Source organism: Linepithema humile, chromosome 1 (genome assembly GCF_040581485.1).
Source record: "Linepithema humile isolate Giens D197 chromosome 1, Lhum_UNIL_v1.0, whole genome shotgun sequence".
Classification (NCBI taxonomy): domain Eukaryota; kingdom Metazoa; phylum Arthropoda; class Insecta; order Hymenoptera; family Formicidae; genus Linepithema; species Linepithema humile.
In genome coordinates, this window is record NC_090128.1 from 31,198,662 (window position 1) to 31,220,870 (window position 22,209).

Genomic DNA, 22,209 nt, shown 5'->3' on the forward strand with positions numbered 1-22,209 from the left:
GGCGAAAAGCACAGACGTAACACTGCCCCCCTTCTTCAAGATTGTCGTCCCGACAATTTTTCTTGAAATTAATCCAGGAAGGTTAATTGTTATCCTTGAACTTGTAGTGTCGACTCCAGGGCATTTCAACGACTTCCTGCTCTATCTTGTGCTGCTGCATCAAGTTACCGAGCACCGTTATCTTGATCCTAATCGAACACCTTTAAATTCGAAAAAACTGTCGACTCCAGGGTACCCTCTTGGTTTCCTTGCTCTATCTTGTGCTGTTGCAACAAGTTACCGAGCACCAATCCAGGTCCCAATCGATTAACTTCCTCTCGCCATCTTCAATTCCTATGCCGCCGCTCTTCACAATTCTTCGGACAAGAGAGGGGTATCTGCCGTGGACCCATCGCCCTAAAAAGGACTTCTCAAGTCTCTGCCTCAGCATTTACTCTTCGGCCCACAGGAAAACCACGGTCAAAAACCGTGGGCGAGGCAGTCCTTGTTGAAAATGTGTGAAGAATGTCCGGAAAAATTTCTTGAAAACGAGAAAGAAATCCATCTCTCCAGATTTATTCTTCCAAAGAAATTTCTTACCTTAAAATACATAAAAACTTTAAACAGATAAATCGTCCTTTTAAAATAAATATTTACATTAATCGTTATAGTCATACAATTATTTGAATAGTTTTCAATTTTTTTTTTTTAACTCTGTTATACTTTAACTCAAAGTTTGTCTCGGAATATACGGAGCTAATCTATCTAAATAAATAATCTTCTTCTTGTGTTTTTTTTATTTTTGAATACAAAAGACAACATCACTTAATTTTTTTATAATTCTATACGGACCTTCCCAATAACTTTGCAATTTGGGTGTTCTACCTTTAACCCTACAAGGATTATAAAACCAAACCTCATGTCCCTCCTTTTTTTTTTTTTTTTTTGGTAAGGCGGGGGAAATCCTTTATGGATACCCTCGGGACTCGGGGGAGAGCCCGAGGGTTATGTGGGAGTCCCTCAGGGAAGGTGTCCCTGAGGTATACCCACTAAAACCCCCGCCGGTAGCCATCCTAACCCATAGTAAGAGGGGGTGAGGCATCGCCAGCGGCATTCATCTCACCCCCTCTTGGGGTTTGGCCGAGTATCGGCCTCTTCCTGGTAAGGGGAAGAGGGAGAACTTCTCCCTTCTTCCCCCAACCCTGACTGTTTCTTCTCTAAGGGGGGAAGACTGGGCTACCACAGTCTCCCCCGCCCTCCCTGGTTTATGTGGGGGGCCGGGACCACCGTGAGCCCCCGCTCACGGATGGCCCCCACTGGGGGAGGAGGGATTAAGTACCCCCCTCTCCCAGCCTGTGTATGTTTTTGGGGAGATCCCTATTGGGACGTTGCTCCCCAGGGGGTCCCTCAGATTAAAAGGTGGTTTGAGCGCCACCATCTGAGAGGCCCCCTACTCTCGTCAGTCCCCGATTGAGACTGGTAAACGGCGACGAGGGGGAATTGCTCTCCTCCGTCGCAAAACCGCAGTCGGGGGAGCACCCCCGTCGCCGCTGCCTCTCCTCCTTCTTCTCGAAGGGGGGGGAGGCGGGGAGGGTGGCGGAGTACTGTCCGCCACCTCCACCTCCCCTCTTCTGATTCGCTCCGCCTCCTCCTTCTGCGACATTACGGCGCCGCAGAAGTCAGAGGCGGCCTTCCATTTATCCTCCCCTTCCAGCATTGCCTTGATCAATGCCGGAAGGGAGAGGTCTCCGCCGACCACTGCGGTCAGGACCCGACGCTCCTCCTCCCATGCGCTGCACTCTTGAAGAGTGTGTTGCGCCGAGTCCCGACCGGCCGCACAGTGGTGGCAACCCGTCGTATGCTCCCGACCGATCCTGCACAGGTAATCACCGAAGCAGCCGTGCCCGGTGAGTACCTGTGTCAGGTGGAACTGAAGTCCTCGTCCTCTCCTGTCTACCCATTCCGGTAGACAGGGCTGGATGGCGTGGGTGGTCCATCTGCCCGTCGCAGAATCCGCCATGGCCTCTTGCCATTCGGATATTGCACTGCGACGGGCCTCCTTCCTGATTCTGTCCACGGCCCTTGGTCTTAGACGGGCGCTCCCGGTGCGGTCTGGGTCCCTCGTACGCCGATAAACCTCGGCGTACGAGTTCGCCAGGAACTCGACCGGGAGGAGGCCCGCCAGGGCCGTGGCCGCCACGAACGACGTCGTGCAGTAGGACCGAATTATCCTAACGGCCAACCGGCGTTGTTGGCGATGAATCATCGCTTTGATTCGCCGGCTGGCCAGGACTTTATCGGCCCATACCGGTGCCCCGTACAGGGACACCGACTGCACGACATTGGCGTATAAGCGCCGAACTTTGACGTTCGGCCCACCCACGTTGGGCAGGAGACGGCCTAGCGCAGCCGCCATCCTGTCCGCTTTGGGGACGATTTGCTTAAAGTGCTGTTCGAATCCCCAAAGCCCATCCAGAGTGAGGCCCAGATATTTCATCTGGGTCCCCACTAGGACTCGGACTTCCCCCACCCACATTTGGATGGGGGGAGGACGCCCCATGGCCTTGTTGTAAAAGAACAAGGCTTCCGTCTTGTGCGGGGCGACCTCCAGTCCCATATCTCTGATGGAGCATACGACGGCTCGAGTTGCGGCATTAGCCGCATCCCGAGCCTCTACCCATGTCTCCCCCCGGGCCACTATAAGTGTGTCGTCTGCATAGCAGAGCAGACGACAGCCCAGGGGAAGCGCCGTGCGGAGCACTCTATCATATGCGAGATTCCACAGCAGGGGGCCTAAAACTGACCCCTGTGGAACCCCGCAGTGCATTGGCCTTCTGCTTACACGCTCCAGTTGGTCTTTGTACTGGAGCGTTCTGTCGCGGAAGTAGTCCCAAACTACATCCCTTAAATAGTGGGGGAGGCCATGATGGTCCATGGCCACCCCCACCCAGTCCCAGGGGAGGGAGTTAAATGCGTTGACAATATCTAGAGACACTGCCAGTGCCACCTCTCCCTCCCCTACAATTTGGTCCGAGAGGGCCCTCAGGTGCAGAATCGCATCTGTAGTAGAGCGACCCTCCCGGAAACCAAACTGGTCATCACTTAAGTCGGGACCAATCCGCGACAGATGCTGGACGATTCGGTCAGCAATTATTCTCTCGAACAACTTGCTGACCTCGTCCAGCAGGCAAATCGGCCTGTAGGCAGAAGGCTGCTCCGCCGGCTTCCCCTCTTTGTGGATGAGAGCCAGATTGGCTGTTTTCCACGCCGAGGGGAAGGAGCCCGTCTTGAGGCAGGTGTTGTACAACCTCCTCAGGCGGGCCCCTACTCCACCAAAGACCAAGGCCCAAACTCGACCAGGGATCCCATCCGGACCGGGGGCCTTTCCAGCCGCCCCCAGTCTTTTAGCTGCCTCGGAGAGCTCTCTTCCTGAGATTTCCAGGTCCTCGGACCAGGGGGGAGGGTCCCTCCTCGGGGGGATGCAAGCATCCCTTACGGGGAAGAGGGTCTCCACCACCTGGCCGAGAAACTCCGGATCGAGCGTCTCCGAGATGGGGGGCGCCGCCGGTCTTAGCCTGTTCAGGACTATCCGGTACGGACGCCCCCATGGGTCCCTGTCGAGTTCCGCGATCAGTTCATCCCAGGCCTTGGCCTTGGCCCTGCGAATGGCCGACCGCAGTGCATCCCTTGCGGCAAGGTATACACCGCGCGCCATCGCAGTCTCTTCATCGTCCCCACCCGCCCTTCGTCGGGCCCTGAGGAGATCGCGTCGGGCCGAATTGGCCTCTCTACGGAGTTCCGCGATCTCCTCGTTCCACCAGTACGCCGCCCGACGAGGGGCGGGTTTTGATCGGGGCATGGCCGCGTCACAGATACGCGTGACCACACCCACGATCTCGGCGGCCTCTTCTTCGGTATCGACGTGGGCGGGAGACTCCGCCCACGTCTCCAACAAGGCCGCCGCCTCCAACCGGTCCTGGCTGAGTTTGGCCAGGACCCATCTGCGTGGGGGTCTATCTCCCCTCCGCAGGCGCCGGAGCAGCACGTCCCTGGGGGTGGCCGTCAGGACCACCTCTATGATCAGGTGGTCCGACAGGGACTCGGTGTCCGTCACCCTCCAGGACTCCACTAATCGCGCAGCCCGTGAGGAGGCCCACGTCAAGTCAACTATGGACTCCCCACGGGGATGCACGCACGTACTCGCGGACCCCGTGTTTAATTGCACGAGGTCCAGCTCCGACGCCCATCTCATCACGCACTCACCCCTAGTATCGGTGGACCGGGAACCCCATGCCATATTCCAGGCGTTGAAGTCCCCGGCCACCAACACAGGATGGGGGAGGCATCGGCGAATGCCCCCCCCCATCTCCCGCAGGAGATGTAGGAAATCGGGGTGAGACATGCTGCGGGAAGTATAGACCCCCACCACCCTTAGGGCACCCCACCGCGCGATGACGTATCCCCTCCCCTTCTCCAACAAGGATACGGGGGGGGAGCGCGGGGAGTCCCTTCTTACGATGGCAGCGAAGCCATCATCGGACGCGACCCAATTGGGATTGGAGCCGGGTACCCTGTATGGCTCCGCCACCACTCCCAGCCCTGCGTCACGCTCGTTCAGGTCCTGAAGGAAAAGATCCTGGGCCTGAACGGCGTGATTCAGGTTCGCCTGCAGGAGTCTCGTAGACATTGTTGAGTCTACGAAGACCCGTTACTCCTGCAGGCTGAGCTCCATTGCACCCTCATTGGTGGGGTGCTGCGAGGGGGTAGGCTCGCAGTCCATGGCCTGGGGGGGGCAGGGCCCCTCCAGGGCAGGCAGAATCGCCGCTGCCTGTTTCTTCCCCTTTTTTTGTTGGGGGGGGGTGTCGGGACCGTCCCCCCCTTTTTCTTCTTCTCCCCATTTTTCGGGGCCTTGCATGCCGGTCCCCCTGCTCTATGGGAGGCCGGTCTTCCTGCTGCCTGGCACACGACACAATGTGCCGGTGCCGTGCACGTCCTGGCCTCGTGCCCCTCGGTGCCACAGCGGTAACAGCATTTTCTGCGGTCCGCATTGCCCGAGGGACATTTAGCCTGCACGTGCCCCATCTCCAGGCATCTATGGCACTGGAGGGGCCGTGCGTCGAGCAGTTCCACCTTGAAGGGGAACCACCCTATTGCGATCTGGCCCGTTTTGGTGGCCTTGATAGCCACCTCCAAGGGACAACGGACCCAGGCGGATCTTATGCCTCTCCCCGATGTTTTAAGGTCCCCCACCTTTATATCGGCGGGGGAGCATTCTCCTAATTCCGCCACTACTCAAGTGATATCCTCGGGCGTGACGGATGGATCTGTTCCGCTAATCCGGATCTCACCCATTTTTTGGGGGCGGGCGATCCGGATTTCGGGATTATCCGCGAACAGGTCGACCATGCTTTTGGCCAACCTGTCCGCTTCAGCCTTTCTGTCGGGACCCGACAGTTGCACCAGCATGGCCCCTGTCTGGGCATTGCCGAGCGTCATTTTCCCAGAGATCCCAAGGTTCTTCAGCGAGATCTTCTCCCGCATCTGCCTCACCGTTGCGGAGTACTCACCCTCCGGGCAGGTGAGTGTGATCGCAGCAGTGCGGGGGTTCTTCCTCTTCTTTCCCCCCTTCTTCCTTCCACCCTCTTGGGAGGGGGGAGGGGGGGGAGGTTTGGGAACTGCTTTGATCCCTTCTGCCTTAGGGGGGATTTTCTTTTTCCCCCTTTTCGTGACCGTCGCCCAGGATTGTTGCTCCTCCTCCCGCCGAGTTACGGCGGCAGAAGGGGCAGCGGGGGCGGTCTTGTCCCCTCCAGGGGGAGTCGGAGGACCCGGCTTTTTGCTCGGGTCCTTCTTCTTCTCCGTAGGGGGAGGAGGAGGGCCGGCATTGGGCTGTCGCGAGGCGGCGGACCGTTGTTCCGGCTCCTTCTTCTTCCCCTTCTTTCCTCCTTTCTTCTTTGAGACCCCAGTGGGGGGAACCACCGCCTTAACGGGGGGTGGACCCGAACCACTAGGGGACTCGGAAGGGAGGGGGTCAGGCAAGGAGGGGGGAGGGAGTCTCAACTCAATGAGCTCCCTCATTTCCTTCATCTCCTTTCTCCACTCCTCCCTCATCTGACCCATCAGTACCCGCCCTAGAATGGTAGCCGACTCGTCACCGTGTAGAAGCACGTTACTTGTGACGGCCGGAAGGGGGGTGTCAGCCAATATCTTGCTGACCCCCTTAATCGGGGGCCTTCTGGCGGGGTGAGCCGCCTTCTCCTTTTCAATGGAACGGAGGACATCGAGAGAGGGCCCCGGGGAGGGGAGAATCCCCCCCAGCCCCCCTCCGCTTTCATCTTCCTCCATCCTTTCCTCCTCCTCCGTTTCCCCATCCACTGGTATTAAGGGAGAGGGGGGAGGGGAGGTTCTCTTCAATTCCTCCATTTCCTTTCGGAGGTTACGAATTTCCTCCTCCATTCGACGGTTAGCCGCTATTAGATCCTCCACCTGCGGGCTAACGGAGGAGGGAGCTCTCCCGGCCTGAAGGTCATAGTGACCCGTCTCAGTGCGGGCCGCCAGGACCCTGGTGCCCGCCTCAATCCTGTAGGCCGCGTCGTACAGGAGCTTTTGCAAGCGGCCATGCATGCCGCAGCCTTTTTGTGCCACCGTCATAATGGCCTTTACCTCTTTGTCCAGGGCGTTCACGACGTCCTGGACGGATGAGTCCGCCAGCTGCTTTGCACAAGTCACCGTCGACTTCACGTGCGTCTTGTACCTTCTCACCGTTTTATCGATGGTCTCGGTACCCTCCTCTATGGCGAGGGCAAGCTCCTCATTCCTCTCAACCTTTAGGAACTCCTTCCTTTCCCTTAATTTCCCAGCAGTGTACTGCCCTACATGGCTGGGTGAGTTAGCAGGGCGGCCCTGCTTCTTCTTCCTCAGGTGTCGGGAAGGTGGACTGTCCGCGTCTTCGTCCTCGGAGGATATCTGTAGGCCCGCGGTCTTCGTGGTCACCTGCCTCTTCCTTTTGCTCCTCCTGGGTTGGGAATTCTTCCCCCCAAGATCGGAGCTCGATCCGACCGAGATGTGTGAGGTGTCGGTCATCTCCGCGTCCCCCTCGGAATTAGACATGACAAGGGTATTGTCTGTCTCTTCCGAGTCCCCTCCATTAGCCCCTTCAGGCTTCTTGTCTTTGGCTCCTCCCCCCCTCAATTCCTCAGGAGAGAAAGAGGTGGTGGCCTCCGACACATCCATACGCCGGTGTCTGGCGTTTTCCACCTGCGTCACGACACAGGTGTGTTGCGATTGCTCGCACTCCTCCTCCAAATCCAAAAAATTAAAGTGATCCATTCTTGGTATCGAACCCACAACCCATCACGGCTTCGCCGACCGGGCATGCCCAGTTACCCCCGAGTTCCCCCGGGGAGTCGGCATATGGCTCTGGCACCGGGAAAAAACATCCGGTGCACGGGCCTCCAGCCCCCTACACACCCCTGGTTTAACCCAGGGGTTTTCAGGGGTCCCACATCTCCGACCTGTGGGCACCGTGATGGGCGCCGCCACGCGGGGGGCCCCACGGACGGATGGGGCGGAGGGTCGTTGCGACACAACCAACCGCCTTGCCCGCCGTGGCAACCAGCAAGCCCACTCCTCGTCCGCCCACTCTGGGACCGGTAATGAGTTACCGGGACGCACTCCGAGAGTGTGCGGACCTCGCTACTCGACCCCGACCTCAGAATACTTCTGAGCGGCTCGAGCAGCCATCAGGCCAGGCCGGAAACCGCGAGCTATGCTCCCAGAATCCGCCCCAGCCCCCCCCACCGTCCGACCCTGCCTCAGATTACCTCCGAGCGGCTCGGAACGGCCCGGCCCGACGAGCCCGGTGAATTCCGGGACATCGACGGCCCGTCGCTCCCCTTCACGCTCGCGTACACAGGGACCACGTCCCCGTACCGTTTGAGCGGAGAGGGAGAGCCACCCCTGTTGTGGGACACCGCTTCCTCCCATGCCAGGCCGCATCCTGTCCACCCCCTTGATCGGAGGAGGAAGGATCGGCCCCAGACACAAGAGGACCGGCACCCACATCCCTTCCCTTTAGACAGGGCCACCGAAGTGACCCCACCAGAGACCCGTCCCGCCGGAGCAGCAGCCCCGGCCAGGACAGGCCTCAACAGTGGGGGGAGCACCCCCCTGACCAGCCGCCCCACTGGGCTACGAGCCTGGCCGCCCGTGCACGGAGGGGAGATTGAAATCTCCCCCTAACGGTGCCGTGCCACCGGGACCTCATGTCCCTCCTCAAAACAGATTTGACGAGCCTTCTGATCGTACCTAGCCTTAGAACGCAACGATTGAGTTTCTATTCGTTGTCGAGCTTCAATGTGAATATTATTTAAGTTTTCTCTAAGTTTTTGTAAATAAACATCAACCGTTATGTCAATATTTTGATTTGGAGGACTTCCTCTTAATAAATCTAAAGGCAATCTTAAATCCTGAGCGAAATATAATTCTGCTGGGGAAACTCCAGTAGTTTCATGTTTTGAAGATCGATACGCCAATAAATACAAATAGATCCACTTATCCCAATCCTTTTGGTTTTCCGAAATATATTTAGCTAAATAATTTAAAATTGTTTGATGATGGCGTTCTACTTGTCCATCTGACTGAGGATGCAGAGGAATTGTCCTAGTCTTTTTATGCCAAGTAAATTTGTCATTTCTAGAAAAATTCTAGATTCGAAATTTCTTCCTTGATCCGTGTGTATCTCTAGAGGAACACCATGACGAGAAACTACTTAATTTACAAATGCTTCGGCAACAGTTTTGGCTCTAATGTTCTTTAATGGAATAACACCTCTATCCATTTTGTAAAACAATCAATAATTACCAAAAGATAACGATTTCCTTCTGAAGAACAAGGAAGGGGACCTAGTATATCCATTTGCACCCTTTCAAATGGAGTTCCTACATTATAAATCTGCATGGGTAATTTTCCTTTTTCAGATGGTCCTTTTCTTGCAACACAAATTTTGCAGGAATAAATCCAATTTTCTACATCATTCTTACATGTGGCCCAATAAAATCGTTTTCGTATTCTTTCTAATGTTTTATTAATTCCAAAATGTCCACTTATCGCAGAATCATGAGCCAATTCTAATATTTGTTTAATGTCTTTTCTAGGAACAATAATTTGAAAAACTACAGATTTCAAATTCGGAGTTTCCCATTTTTTGAATAACACTCCGTCTTTTAATATTAATGCATCCCAAAATGATAAATAAATCTTTGCAGAAGGATCAAACATAGCTAATTCTTGTTGGAGAGGTCGTTCTCCGAATTTCTTTTTTTGAATGAAAATAGAAATAATGGGATCTTTTTCTTGTTTCTTTTGCCAATCCTTTAAATTTTCCTCTTGAAAAATTATCCGAGCAATAGAATTTTCCTTTATTTCTATTTTAGAACAATACGTACAACCTGATTTTAAACAAGGTCGTCTTGATAAGCCATCAGCATTTTGATGTAGCCGTCTTTTTCGATGAATTATCTCAAATTCATATTGTTGTAATCGTTCCATCCAACGAGCCAGCTGTCCTTCTAATTCTTTGAAAGACATTAACCATCGTAATGAAACATGATCTGTTCGAATTATAAATTTTCTACCATAAAGGTAATAATGAAAAGATTTTATTGAAGCTACAATGGCCAATAATTCTCGGCGTGTAACACAATAATTTCTCTCTGGTTTGCTTAAAACTCGGCTAAAATAAGCAATAACTTTTTCATTACCATTTTGAATTTGAGATAGAACTGCTCCTATCCTATGATTCGAAGCGTCAGTATTCAAGATAAACTCTCCTAACTCGTTTGGAAAGGATAAAATCGGTGTTGAAACCATTTTCTGTTTTAGTTTCTCAAAGGCTTCCTGACATGTTTCAGTCCATTCAAATTTGATTTGATTCTCAGTAAGTAAAAATAACGATTTGGCTATTAACGAGAATCCTTCCACAAATTTTCTATAATAAGAGCAAAATCCAAGGAAACTTCGTATCTGTTTCTTAGTCCTAGGAACCGGCCAAGTTTCTACAGCAGAAATCTTTTCAGGATCCGTAGAAATTCCATTTTCAGAAACAACATGGCCTAAATATTTCACCTGTCTTTTTAAAAGAGAACATTTGTTTGGATTTATTTTTTAATTTACTGAACGAAATCGAAGAAAAACTGATCTAAGATTAGCCATTATTTCTTCAAAAGTTTTGCTAAATACAATAATGTCATCTAAATAAACTAAACAAATCTTAGATAAGAATTCTTGAAGAATTTTTTTCATTAATCGTTCAAAAGTCGCTGGGGCATTGCAAAGACCGAATGGCATGACTGTGAACTGCCAAAGGCCATTTCCTATGGAAAACGCCGTTTTTTCCTTATCCACAGAACAAACCTTAATTTGCCAATATCCACTCTTCAAATCTAAAGAAGAAAACCACAAATTCCCAGACAACTGATCTAAAATATCCTTAATTCGAGGTAATGGAAAAGAATCTTTAATTGTGATATCATTTAATTTTCTATAATCTACACAAAATTTAAGGGAACCATCCTTTTTCTTCACAATCACTACCGGAGAAATCCAAGGACTTTTAGACTCTTCAATAACACCTTGCGATTTCATGTCAAGAATAATTTGTTCAACATCCTTTCTCAAATGAATAGGAATTCGTCGAGGGACCTGCTTAATGGGTTTAGAATCCTTTAATTCAATTTCATGTTCCACAACATTACATTTTCCTGTAATAATTTCTTCAGAAAATATATCCTGGAATTCATTCAAGAATTCGGCAAAAACATTTTTTTTGTTTGAATTCAATTTCTTTGAATCTTCTTCAAAAAGTATTTTTAATTTCTCTGGAACCTTGTTTGAAAAATTAATCCGCGAACAAGAGAATTCCACTTTAGAGAAAGTATCTCTAAAATAAGGTTCGAAAATCTTTTCCAGATTTATTTTTTTAAGAAAATCTTCTCCTAAAATGCAATCATCTGAAATTTTAGCCACTATCATAGGAATTTTTAAAAAAAATTTTCCTAATTTGATTTCTACTTCTGAGCGAGATTGAATTAATACTTTTTCTCCTGTTGGATAAATTATTTTTTCATTTCCGAAAATCTTTTTAATATATATATATATTTGATTCTTCTATCATTTTTTTATTTACAATAGAAACTTCTAAACCTATATCAATCTTGAATTTACACCTTTTATCATTTACAAGTCCTTCATAACAAAAACTTTCTTTTGCTATTCGTTCCAATTTAAATTCCGGGGCAGTGTTGCCGTTTCTATTACAATTGTATTTTTTTATTACATTTTAACCTATTTTAGTACGTCATTACAGAACACCTTATATCTATTACATTTTCAAGAATTTGTTACAATTTGTTACATGTGTTTCACTTGGCAGTTAATATGAAACACTGATGGCTCCTGCATACAGGACGCAATAAGGGCGACACGGTAACCAATCAATTTTTCGCTCTTATGGAAAAATAAATTGATTGGCTATCGCGTCGTCTTTTGCAGTGCGGTAAGCGTTATCGTTCTATGTGCAAGAGCCATGATCTATGGTCTATCTTCTACAACATCTATGATAGTAAGTTATGAAGTGAAAAGTGAAAATAAATGTATGCTCAAAAACAGAAAAAAACCTTAATATATGAATTGTCAAGGCATAAACGAGAAACACTAAGATCTTTCTGCCCATATGCGATAATGGATAAGTAAGTAATTTTTTAAATATATTTATGTTTTATTCTTGTAAACATTTTTATTTTAATACTGCCCCATAAGCCAATTGCAGTTGCACTTGGGTTTTATATATAGTTTTATATATATATTATAATTTATATAATTTTTAATTTGAATTTTTATTTATTTAATTACAAAATAAAAATAAAATTGCTTATTTCAGGTTTGTTATAAAAAAGCATCAAGAAGCAGTGGAAAAAAAATCTGAAGAAACCAATACCAAAACTAATGCTGTTGGTAATGATTGCAGTCTTCCACTTGACACAATTATACAATATAATAACAAGGACAGTAGCGAAAGTGAAAGTGATGTTGAGATGGTAGAAGAAAATATAACAAAATCAAAGAAAAAGAAATATACCCAAAAGTTTAAAATTGAATGGAAGCAGAAGTGGACTTGACTTGAAAACATAAAAGGAAGTTCTTACTGCACTCTGTGCAATAAAACTTTAATGGGTGGAATAACACACTTAGAAAGACATGCACAAAGTAACATGCACAAAAAACAAGAAATATATCTATCTAAAGTATCAATGACAGATTTGAAAATATTATATTCGAGAAATACAACAGTACGAGTAGCTGAACTGAAACTATGTATGTTTCTTAGTGAGCATAATTTACCATTTAGGATACTACAGCATTTGCCAAAGTTGATTCAAAGTGTTTGCCCTGACTCAAACATTGCTAAAGAAATTAAATGTAGCAGAACAAAGGGCACACAGATTTTAAAAGAACATGTAGCACCTTGTAGCATGATGGAAATATGTAACATTTTAAAAACAACGAAGTTTTCACTAATAATTGATGAAACAACTGACATTTCTGTTATAAAAAGTTTAGCTGTAGTTGTTCGATATTTTGATACGATAAAATTAATTATTAGGGATAGGTTTTTAACTTTATTGGAAGTGAAATCTTGCACAGCAGAAGATCTTTATAATTCCATAGCGTTTTTCCTTGAAACAAATGGAATACCTTTTGAAAATATGATTGGTAGGTATAAATAAGTATTTGTATGTGTGTGTATATGTGTTTTATTAAATAAATTTTATGTTATAGGATTTGCTGCAGACAATTGTGCTGTCATGATGGGCGATTCCAATGGAGTACAAGCCCAATTCAAAAAAAAAATTCCTAATTTATTTGTATTAGGATGTGTCTGCCATTCTATGCACTTATGTTCATCAGCTGCCTGCCTAAAGTTACCATCATCTATGGAAGATTTAGCAAGGGATATTTACAGCTATTTTAAAAATAGTTCAAAGCGTTTGAATGAATTTGTTGAACTTCAAACATTTTTACATTTAAAGCCACACAAAATTTTAAAAGTCAGCCAAACTAGATGGCTATCAATTGAAGCTGTTGTTAATCGGATTTTAGAACAATGGACTGCAATAGAATTATTTTTCACCCGTGCAGCTCTTGAGGACAACTTACAATTAGCAAAGACAATTCTCAATGCTCTGAGAAATCCTATTTATAAAATTTATTATAGTTTTCTTTCCTTTATTTTAGAAATCATTAATAAAATTAATCTTTTATATATTTCAAAGTAGGAAATCTCTAATTACTCAATTATTAACTTCAATTGAAAAATATTATATTCTAATTTTAAAATGCTATTTTAAGAACGATTACATCAATAATACTCCTTTAACTTTAATAGATCCTGCCAATGTTAAAGAATATTTAGAGATAAATAAAATGTACTTTGGAGCAAAAACTGAAATACTGTATACAACTGTGAGCTCCACAGAACTTCATTCTTTTAAAGTTAGAGCTTTAGATTTTCTTGTAACAGTGTCGCAAGAAATTAAAAAAAGATTTGATTTTAAAAATAGAACACTAAGGTTAATAGAAATGCTTGACCCAAAAAACGCTTTAAGTGGAGAATATACATCAATTGTTCCTCTTATTAACGAATTTCCCAATTGCGTTACATTAAATGATTTGGAAGCTCTTAACTTAGAATGGAGATTATTGCCAGAATATAAAGAAAAATTGTCACATTTTGAAGAAGCTGAACAATTTTGGGTAAAAGTAGGTTCAATAAAAGTAGGAAATGAATTAGTTTTTCCAAGATTATATAAATTTGTCACAGCAATATTGTCTTTACCTCATAGTAGTGCGACAACAGAGCGTATTTTTTCTAATCTCAATCTGATAAAAACTAAAATCAGAAATAGATTGCATATACAAACATGTAATTCTCTTTTACATGCCAAAGAAACATTATATATACAGAGTGTTATAAATGGGAGCCTTCTAAAGAATTATTAAAACAATTTTCAAAATATGCTTTCCATAATAACTATGAAAATGATTGTGATGACATAATATTAAAATAGTTTTATTTTTATATGTAATAATAACAGTATTTTGTGATTATGTGATTATTATGACCTGATAATTTATTTACTTTAAAAGCATAAAAGGCTACATGTTGCAATATATTGTTAATTAATTATATATTGCGATCTCGTATGTTTATTAATAATATATAGTTTATTTGCTAATATAATTTTTTAGTGCAATATATATTTTGTTTCTTTTGTACAAGATTAAGGTTCTTCTGTACAAAGTTTTGTATAAGAATAATAAAAAACTGTTTTTTATCAAATAAAAAAATATTTAAATTTTATCTTACCTAAATTTCAAATTTTTCGCTTAATTTTTATATTAAATAACACAAACATATATATATATATATATAATGTAGTACATATATATATATATATATGTATTTATATATAAACTTATGTATTAAAAATATAAATTAAATATATATTTATATTTTATTACAATTTGTTACATTTTGCCACCAGATGTCAGTACATTTAATATTTTTGTTGCGGCAACACTGTTCCGGGGTCTTTTTCTTTTTTGCCGAATCGACCCCGATTAATTCGACAAAATCTAGTTTGTTTGTTTCTCTTTGATTAAAATTGGACATTCTGCTCGAAAATGTCCCTATTTTCCGCACTGCCAACATTCTTTTTCTTTTCGAAAATAATTATTATTAAAATTTTTATTTTTTGAAAAATTTATTTCTTTATTTACTTTTTTATTCATTTTTTCTTCCTTTTTCGTTATTTCACTCTCTTTTCTTTCAATTTTATAATTTCTATTTCTATTTTCCCCAAATTTTTCTCCATATTTTCTATTTTTTCCGAAAAACAACTTTCATTAATTTCTTTTATCGTTTTAGCTCTTTCTATTGCTAATTTTAAAGAGGTTATCCTTTCTAATTGTAATGTTCGTTTTATAAATTGATCATTTAGTGCATTAATAAATTGCGCACATGCTATCTTTTCTCGGACTTCCGCCGAACATTCTGAATAGGCTAACCTTGACAACCTTTCTATATCAGCGCCTAAATTCGATATTTCCTCACCAAATTTTTGTCGTCTATTTGTAAATTGTGTGTAATACGTTTCAGAGAGATGACCCTCACCAAATCGTAACTCTAATTTCGATTTTAGCTCTATAAAACTTAAATTTTCGATCTCTGAAACACAATCTAACACCGTTCTTGCTTTTCCCCTAAGACAGGATGCTAACGCAATAGTTTTTGCATTTTCTGTCCATTTATTCGCACTCGCGATTAAATTAAACTGAGAAAAGAATTCCCTTAAAGATCCCGTCCCGTCATACATATCTGGTTTCAATTTATGACCCAAGTTTACTGACACCGAATTTACGAGCGCGCACGAAATATTTCCCGTCGCAGAACTCTCACCCAGATCGCCATTCCCAGTAATAATATTAGAACGACTTAGCTGATTAATCTGCTGCTCCAATCTGCCCAGTGCCTCGTCCCGCTGCCTCAGTTCTGTTTGAACTCGCTCCTGCTCCTGTCTTCACTCCTCCCGAAGCTGTCCGAGCTCCTGCAGAATTACGCGCAGCGTCTCCGACTCAGCCGACATTGATAGAGTCTGGGAACGTGTTTTTCTCGGCGAGTGGACCGTTGACATGATGAAATCACTGTTTCGCACTGCACTGCACCACTGAATAATCGCTTCGATCCCGGACGAGCCCCCAAATGTTGCGTCCGCAGAACGAGATATCACACGCGTCAACAGAACTCGCGGAAAATTAGTAAAACAACACAACACTTAATAAGAGAGAACACTTTAATTATAAACACTTAACAAATAGTAACCGAGAATACAATTTAATTATCAGAGCTGTCATAAACGTCCGCCCGAGCAGACAGCTACCGAAGATCTGACATATAACAGCTTGTTTACAAACTGTCATAGAGACCCTTTAAACCGCTAATCGGTATTGTCTTGACAAGAAATATAAGAAAAACTCTTGTTATTTACAAATGCCATATGGCTTTAAGAGGATGCTGAAGTGACGGGCGAACTCCGACGCGAAAGCGCCATCATTTCGATGGTACTAAAAATGAAATGACATTATCGGCGCAGCCTACGGACCTATGCCGCGTAGGTCCGTGTGTACGCATTTGTTTGTAGTGGTGACTCACTACACTGACGTGTGGTCTGTGTACGTGTGTCATCGGAAGTTTGTAAACAAACGATGCTTGCGCTTGTTTCCTCGATTGAAATTTCGTCGCAAAGCTGCAATATAATGTCCGAGAAAACATAAGCGTATACAAGGTGTCAAATAAATACAAACTAAATATGACAAAATAATAAATAAAAAATATACATATAATACTATATATATCATTAAAGAAAAATGTCATATACTTTTCTTACTTTTATCCTTATGTAGTAAATATATATACTAAATAACTAATTAATCAATTAATTAATATATACATATACACATATATTCAATAAATATTTATCTTTATTTTGTATTTTATATGATAATGACTAAAATAATGAAAGTATATATTATTTCAGTTATATAAAATACAAAATAAAGATAACTATATTCAATATGTATATGTATGTATTCAATAATTAATTAACTTATTTATTTATTTTGTATTTATTACATAAGAATAAAAATAGGAAAAGCATATAACATATTTTTCCAATTAGATATATAGTATTATACATACATTTTTCAAATAAAATATTTTATCATATCTAACTTATATCTATTAGACACCTTGTATAAGTCTATTTTGTCTCGTATGTACATCATTCAGCCATACGATAGAATTTCAATTGCGAGAAAAAAGGTTAAATGACCTTATAAATTATCTGATAAAATATAAACAGACCACACGTGCAGTAAATTGCTAACTAAAATAAATACGTATTTCTTCAAATCTGTCAGCTGACGTTAGATCGCCTATGACAATATTTCTTAAAATCTGCCAGTTCACGAATAAATTGTCTTTAGCTCTCTTTTTTCTAAACTGTCAGCTGACGTTAGATCGCCTCTGACTATATTTATTAAAAATTGTCAGCTCACGATAGATCGCCTCTGACAATATTTCTTACAATTTGCCAGTTCACGTAACAAATCGTCTTTAGCCTCTCTTTTTTCTAAACTGTCAGCTGACGTTAGATCGTCTGTGACAATATTTATTTAAAATTGTCAGCTCACGATAGATCGCCTCTGACAATATTTCTTACAATTTGTCAGTTCACGAATAAATCGCCTTTAGCTCTCTTTCTTCTAAACTGTCAGCTGACGTTAGATCGCCTCTGACTATATTTATTTAAAATTGTCAGCTCACGAAAAATCGCCTCTGGCTTGTCTTATTCTATATTGCCAGTCCACGACAAAGCCGCCTCTGGCTTGAAGACAAGAATAAGAATTTTCTTCTAATGCCAGTCCACGAGAAAACCGCCTCTGGCTTGTCTTATTCTATATTGCCAGTCCACGAGAAAACCGCCTTTGGCTTGTCTTATTCTATATTGCCAGTCCACGAGGAAACCGCCTCTGGCTTGAAGACAAGAATAAGAATTTTCTAATGCCAGTCCACGAGAAAACCGCCTCTGGCTTGTCTTATTCTATATTGCCAGTCCACGAGAAAACCGCCTCTGGCTTGTCTTATTCTATATTGCCAGTCCACGAGGAAACCGCCTCTGGCTTGAAAACAAAAATAAGAATTTTCTAATGCCAGTCCACGAGAAAACCGCCTCTGGCTTGTCTTATTCTATATTGCCAGTCCACGAGAAAACCGCCTCTGGCTTGTCTTATTCTATATTGCCAGTCCACGAGGAAACCGCCTCTGGCTTGAAGACAAGAATAAGAGTTTTCTAATGCCAGTCCACGAGAAAACCGCCTCTGGCTTGTCTTATTATATATTGCCAGTCCACGAGGAAACCGCCTCTGGCTTGTCTTATTCTTTATTGTAAGATACTTTTATTACGTCATATGCTTTATGTATATATATATATAATGTATATTATATGCTCCACATTATCTATATTTATATCAAAATATTTTTCTAAGAAATTGACATCATTTTGTATACTCTTTTTACAATAAATGTATATGATATATGCCATATTTTTTATTTCTAAAGCATGAAATATAAAGATATTTTTATTTTTTTGTGTCTATCATTTGTAAAAAAATTTTGATAAAAGAAACAACATTAATTTTGCGACTTGCAATAATCTGTTTCATTATATGCTTCTTTTAAATACTTACACTTAGCCTTATTTTATGTGATTAACTTGGTATTTAAAATACGTATCAAAATCGAAAATGTATTTCTATTACAGTAGAAACGAAACATTCTTGTCTTACAACAGAGAGAAATGGCAAAATATAATATTGTCTAAAGTACAGTCCAATAAAAACTGTTAAAATTGAACATTTTATAAAACCACTGTGATTCATGAAAAATCAGAATTATTATTTCAAAAATATAGATATATTTCGACTGTGTGTTTTAAACTGCACTACACATTCAAAATTCACAGAATAAATTTATTTCTGCAAAGTTGTGTATAATGTCAGTGGAAAAGTGATTTATTTGTTATTACATATACATGATATTTTACCATTCCTTTCTGGTGTAAGACTACAATGTTTTTTTTCTACTGAACTAGAAATTAATTTTATATTTTGATGTGTATTTTAGATACCAAGAAAAACGCATAAAATAAGACTAGTTGTAAGTATTTAAAAGAAGTATATATTGAAACAGATAATTGCAAGTCACAAAATTAATGTTTTTTTTATCAAGATTTTTTTACAAATGATACATACAAGAAACTAAAAATACCTTTATATTTCATGCTTTATAAATAAGTTATATGACATATACATTTATTATAAAAATATATACAATATACAAAATGATATTAACTTTTTACATAGATACTTTGATGTGAATATACATAATATGGAGCACATAATATACATAATATATACACATAAAGCACATGAATAAAAGTATTTTGTAGAAATTAGAATATGAATGTATGTAATTAAATAATATAAATGTTTGCAAAAATGTTGTAAAATTTATGTATAATACATACACTTTTTTATCCTTCAGAGTGCCTTCAACCCATTTTTTTCAGCCGGGTTTCGTAGCACATAACACAAACACACACACACGCACAACTAACACACACATAACTAACCTAAAAGATTCTGTATATGACAGATAGCACTGAGAACTGTATAGCGCCTCTATCCCAAAATCTCGGAACTAATCTATAGCTCTTTTTTACCTTATTCTTTCTATATTGCACCATGCTTTACATAAATCTGGAAAAGGGTGGCGTTTTGAAAATAAGTCTCTAAGCTCTATTTTTTTGGTTTTCCATTATTGTTTCATACGCTCTTCTTCGGCACATGGTCTTGTTTTGCAGATTGAAGCAGTATAATTTTGATATAAAAGATATAATTCTTTGAGGTGACATTGTCGGTAAATTTTCAAAAATTTTTTTTATTTTTTGGTTTAAATTTGACCACCTGCCGAAAGATTAGCATATGTACTTTATTTACACCAAAGAATTTGTAATTCTATTAAAGCAATAAAAAACGCCACCCTTTTTAGAAAATTGAAGTTTCGGTCGGTAACAATATGACTTCAGCATCCTCTTAACTTTATAGTGACCGATCGATATTATCGATCGGTCCGTCGACTGTAACACACAGCATCAGCGGCGAAAAGCACAGGCGTAACAATATTATTAACAAAAAACGTTATTTTTAACGCAATTTCTTTTTTCCTTTCTCCTGAACCTTTTATATTTTTGACGTGTATCACGTTTTTTGGGTGTGCGATATGTGTATACATCAATATGTAACGTTCATAATTTAATGAATACGTACACTTATTGTATCAAAGTTGTCAGCATATACGTTGAAACAGAATTATTATTATTTATTGTACAATTTATAAAAGCTGGTAACCAGTTCGACCATACACATTGACACTTGGTGTTTGTTGGATATTTGATGGCGAAAACGCTTGTCATAGCAATGAACAGAATTACGATGCATGTTTTATGACGGGTACTCATTTTCGTCTGATTAACCTATAAAAACCATTGAGTAAATGTATAATTAAATAAAGATAAATTTAATAATTACATAGAAAAACATTTTGTTTTTAATTTGAGTTATTGCCTAACATTAGATAGATTTATTTCTTAAAATTTCAAATAAATCTTAAATAATTCAGAAATTGTAGGAACAGCTTTAAAGACGCATTTTTCTTGCTAGCATTTTGTATTGTAATGTATATAAACTATACTTAATGCATGAATTGCTCCTGACAATTTTTTGCACTGATAGGTGCAGTTGTTTGTTGACTAGGTTTAATTTAACTGTGTACGTAAATTGTATTGAAACAAAATAGTAAAATATAAATAGTAAAATTATTAGACGCTGTTTATCGTCCACTTAAGTGACATATAAATATACATGTTACTCTTGCAAATAATAATTTTAATCTTCTTTATAATCTTTAAATATTATAAGAAGTAGGAAGCAATGTTCAGAAAAACAGAAATCGGTTATGCTTGAAAATAAATTGCATCAATAAATCGAAAAATATTCTGTTAGCTGCCGATATTTATTTCTTAACGATTGCAGGGCTTACACATTTTGCAAACGCATTTACTACAGCGCGTATATATGGTTAAATTTTACGCTACATACGTGACTGATAATTAACAGAAGGTGATGTATATAAATAGATTCATAAAAATAAAATTTAAACTGTTTACTCACCTTGCATTACATTAGATAAATTGCAATTGTTTTCGAGCTCCGTTTCTAGATTTCTTCCTCTAATAGAAAAATAATAATGACAAATAATGCTGAATAATATTATTTCTATCTACGGGTATCACACATAAGCACAGCTTGGTATGTTTTGCAACATTTCTGATAGATTTGTTTTTTTCAGTTGTGAACTATGTTCTTTAGAAAATTCATATAAGCAATGGATTACCAAAACGACATAAAAGAATATCATGTTCATCTAATTTACAAAACTATAAACACATTTCACACTCGCAAACAATATATTTCAAAAAATTGTTAACTACAATCAATTATTCGTTAGACGGCTGATGGAAGCTTGAACTTTTTTGTCTTTAATAAAGTTAGAGTGTTGCTACTCCTAAGCTGGTTCGACGTAGACTGACTGAGTAATCGCGTACTTTTTTTTCTCTTCTGACTGTATCCGCTCTTTTAGTGTTTCTTTTGTACTGTTTCTCTGTTACTTATTCTTTTTATAATTATACAATATACAAAAATGCGTTTAATTGTATGCGTGATACATAAGAAATTGAAAGTACAAAACATAAATAATTGATTTTTCTTGAGACTATGTTTCAGACTTTCTAAAACAATTAACATTCGACGTAATTCGTCTTTAATTATCAGCAGAATTTCCTATCACGAAACCACATGAAAGGAAGAAAGAAAGATATGGAGAAAGATTACTTTATTGCGCTCTAATTTTTTAAAAACGTGATGTTTGTTACATTATTATATTTAGGCTACACATACTACATATTAATATTTAAATTTAATTACAAAATTTAATTACAAAATAAGATAAACAAAAATTAAAACTGATTTAAATTAATAATATTTTTAAATATTTCTATTTTTATTGCTTAAAGAAAATGGACAACATTTGTCAGTAAATAATATATTGTCAATGCTTTTAAATTGTGAGTGATATGTTTATGTATGTATGTATATTATGCAATATGTCTGTATAACTAATTAAGTCGTACAATTAATTAAAAGTTAAGTATCATATAGGGTTACCCATTTTTAATATCAACCTAAAATATTTTGAAAAAAATCTGCATTATTCAATAAATGTTTTATATAAAAGTTTATATATTATACAAAAGTTGAATTTTAGAGAGGCAATAAATCTAAGGCATGACAACACGCACTCCTCAATCTTACTGATAACAGGTTTTGTCACAAAGAAAATTCATTAGTTTATTTTTTGGTACGACAAATGTTTTAATTTAGGTGGCGATTAAAAAGTAAAATATAAAATGTATTAAAAAAGTAATAAAAATTTGT

At 40.7% G+C, this 22,209-nt stretch overlaps 1 long non-coding RNA gene across 2 annotated transcripts in view; it reads left to right on the forward strand.

Moving 5' to 3' along the window:
- The window catches only part of LOC136997203 (uncharacterized), a 228,001-nt gene extending 213,619 nt beyond the window's left edge, over window positions 1–14,382 (forward strand). The window contains exons 2-4 of one of the 2 annotated variants that reach the window (XR_010888006.1): window positions 11,342–11,723; window positions 11,915–12,747; window positions 12,814–14,382. This is a non-coding gene — a long non-coding RNA (uncharacterized lncRNA). Of the gene's footprint in view, window positions 1–11,276; window positions 11,724–11,914; window positions 12,748–12,813 lie in introns of those variants that run through there. The other variant, XR_010888005.1, reaches the window with a different exon arrangement.
- The last annotated feature ends 7,827 nt before the right edge of the window (window positions 14,383–22,209 follow it).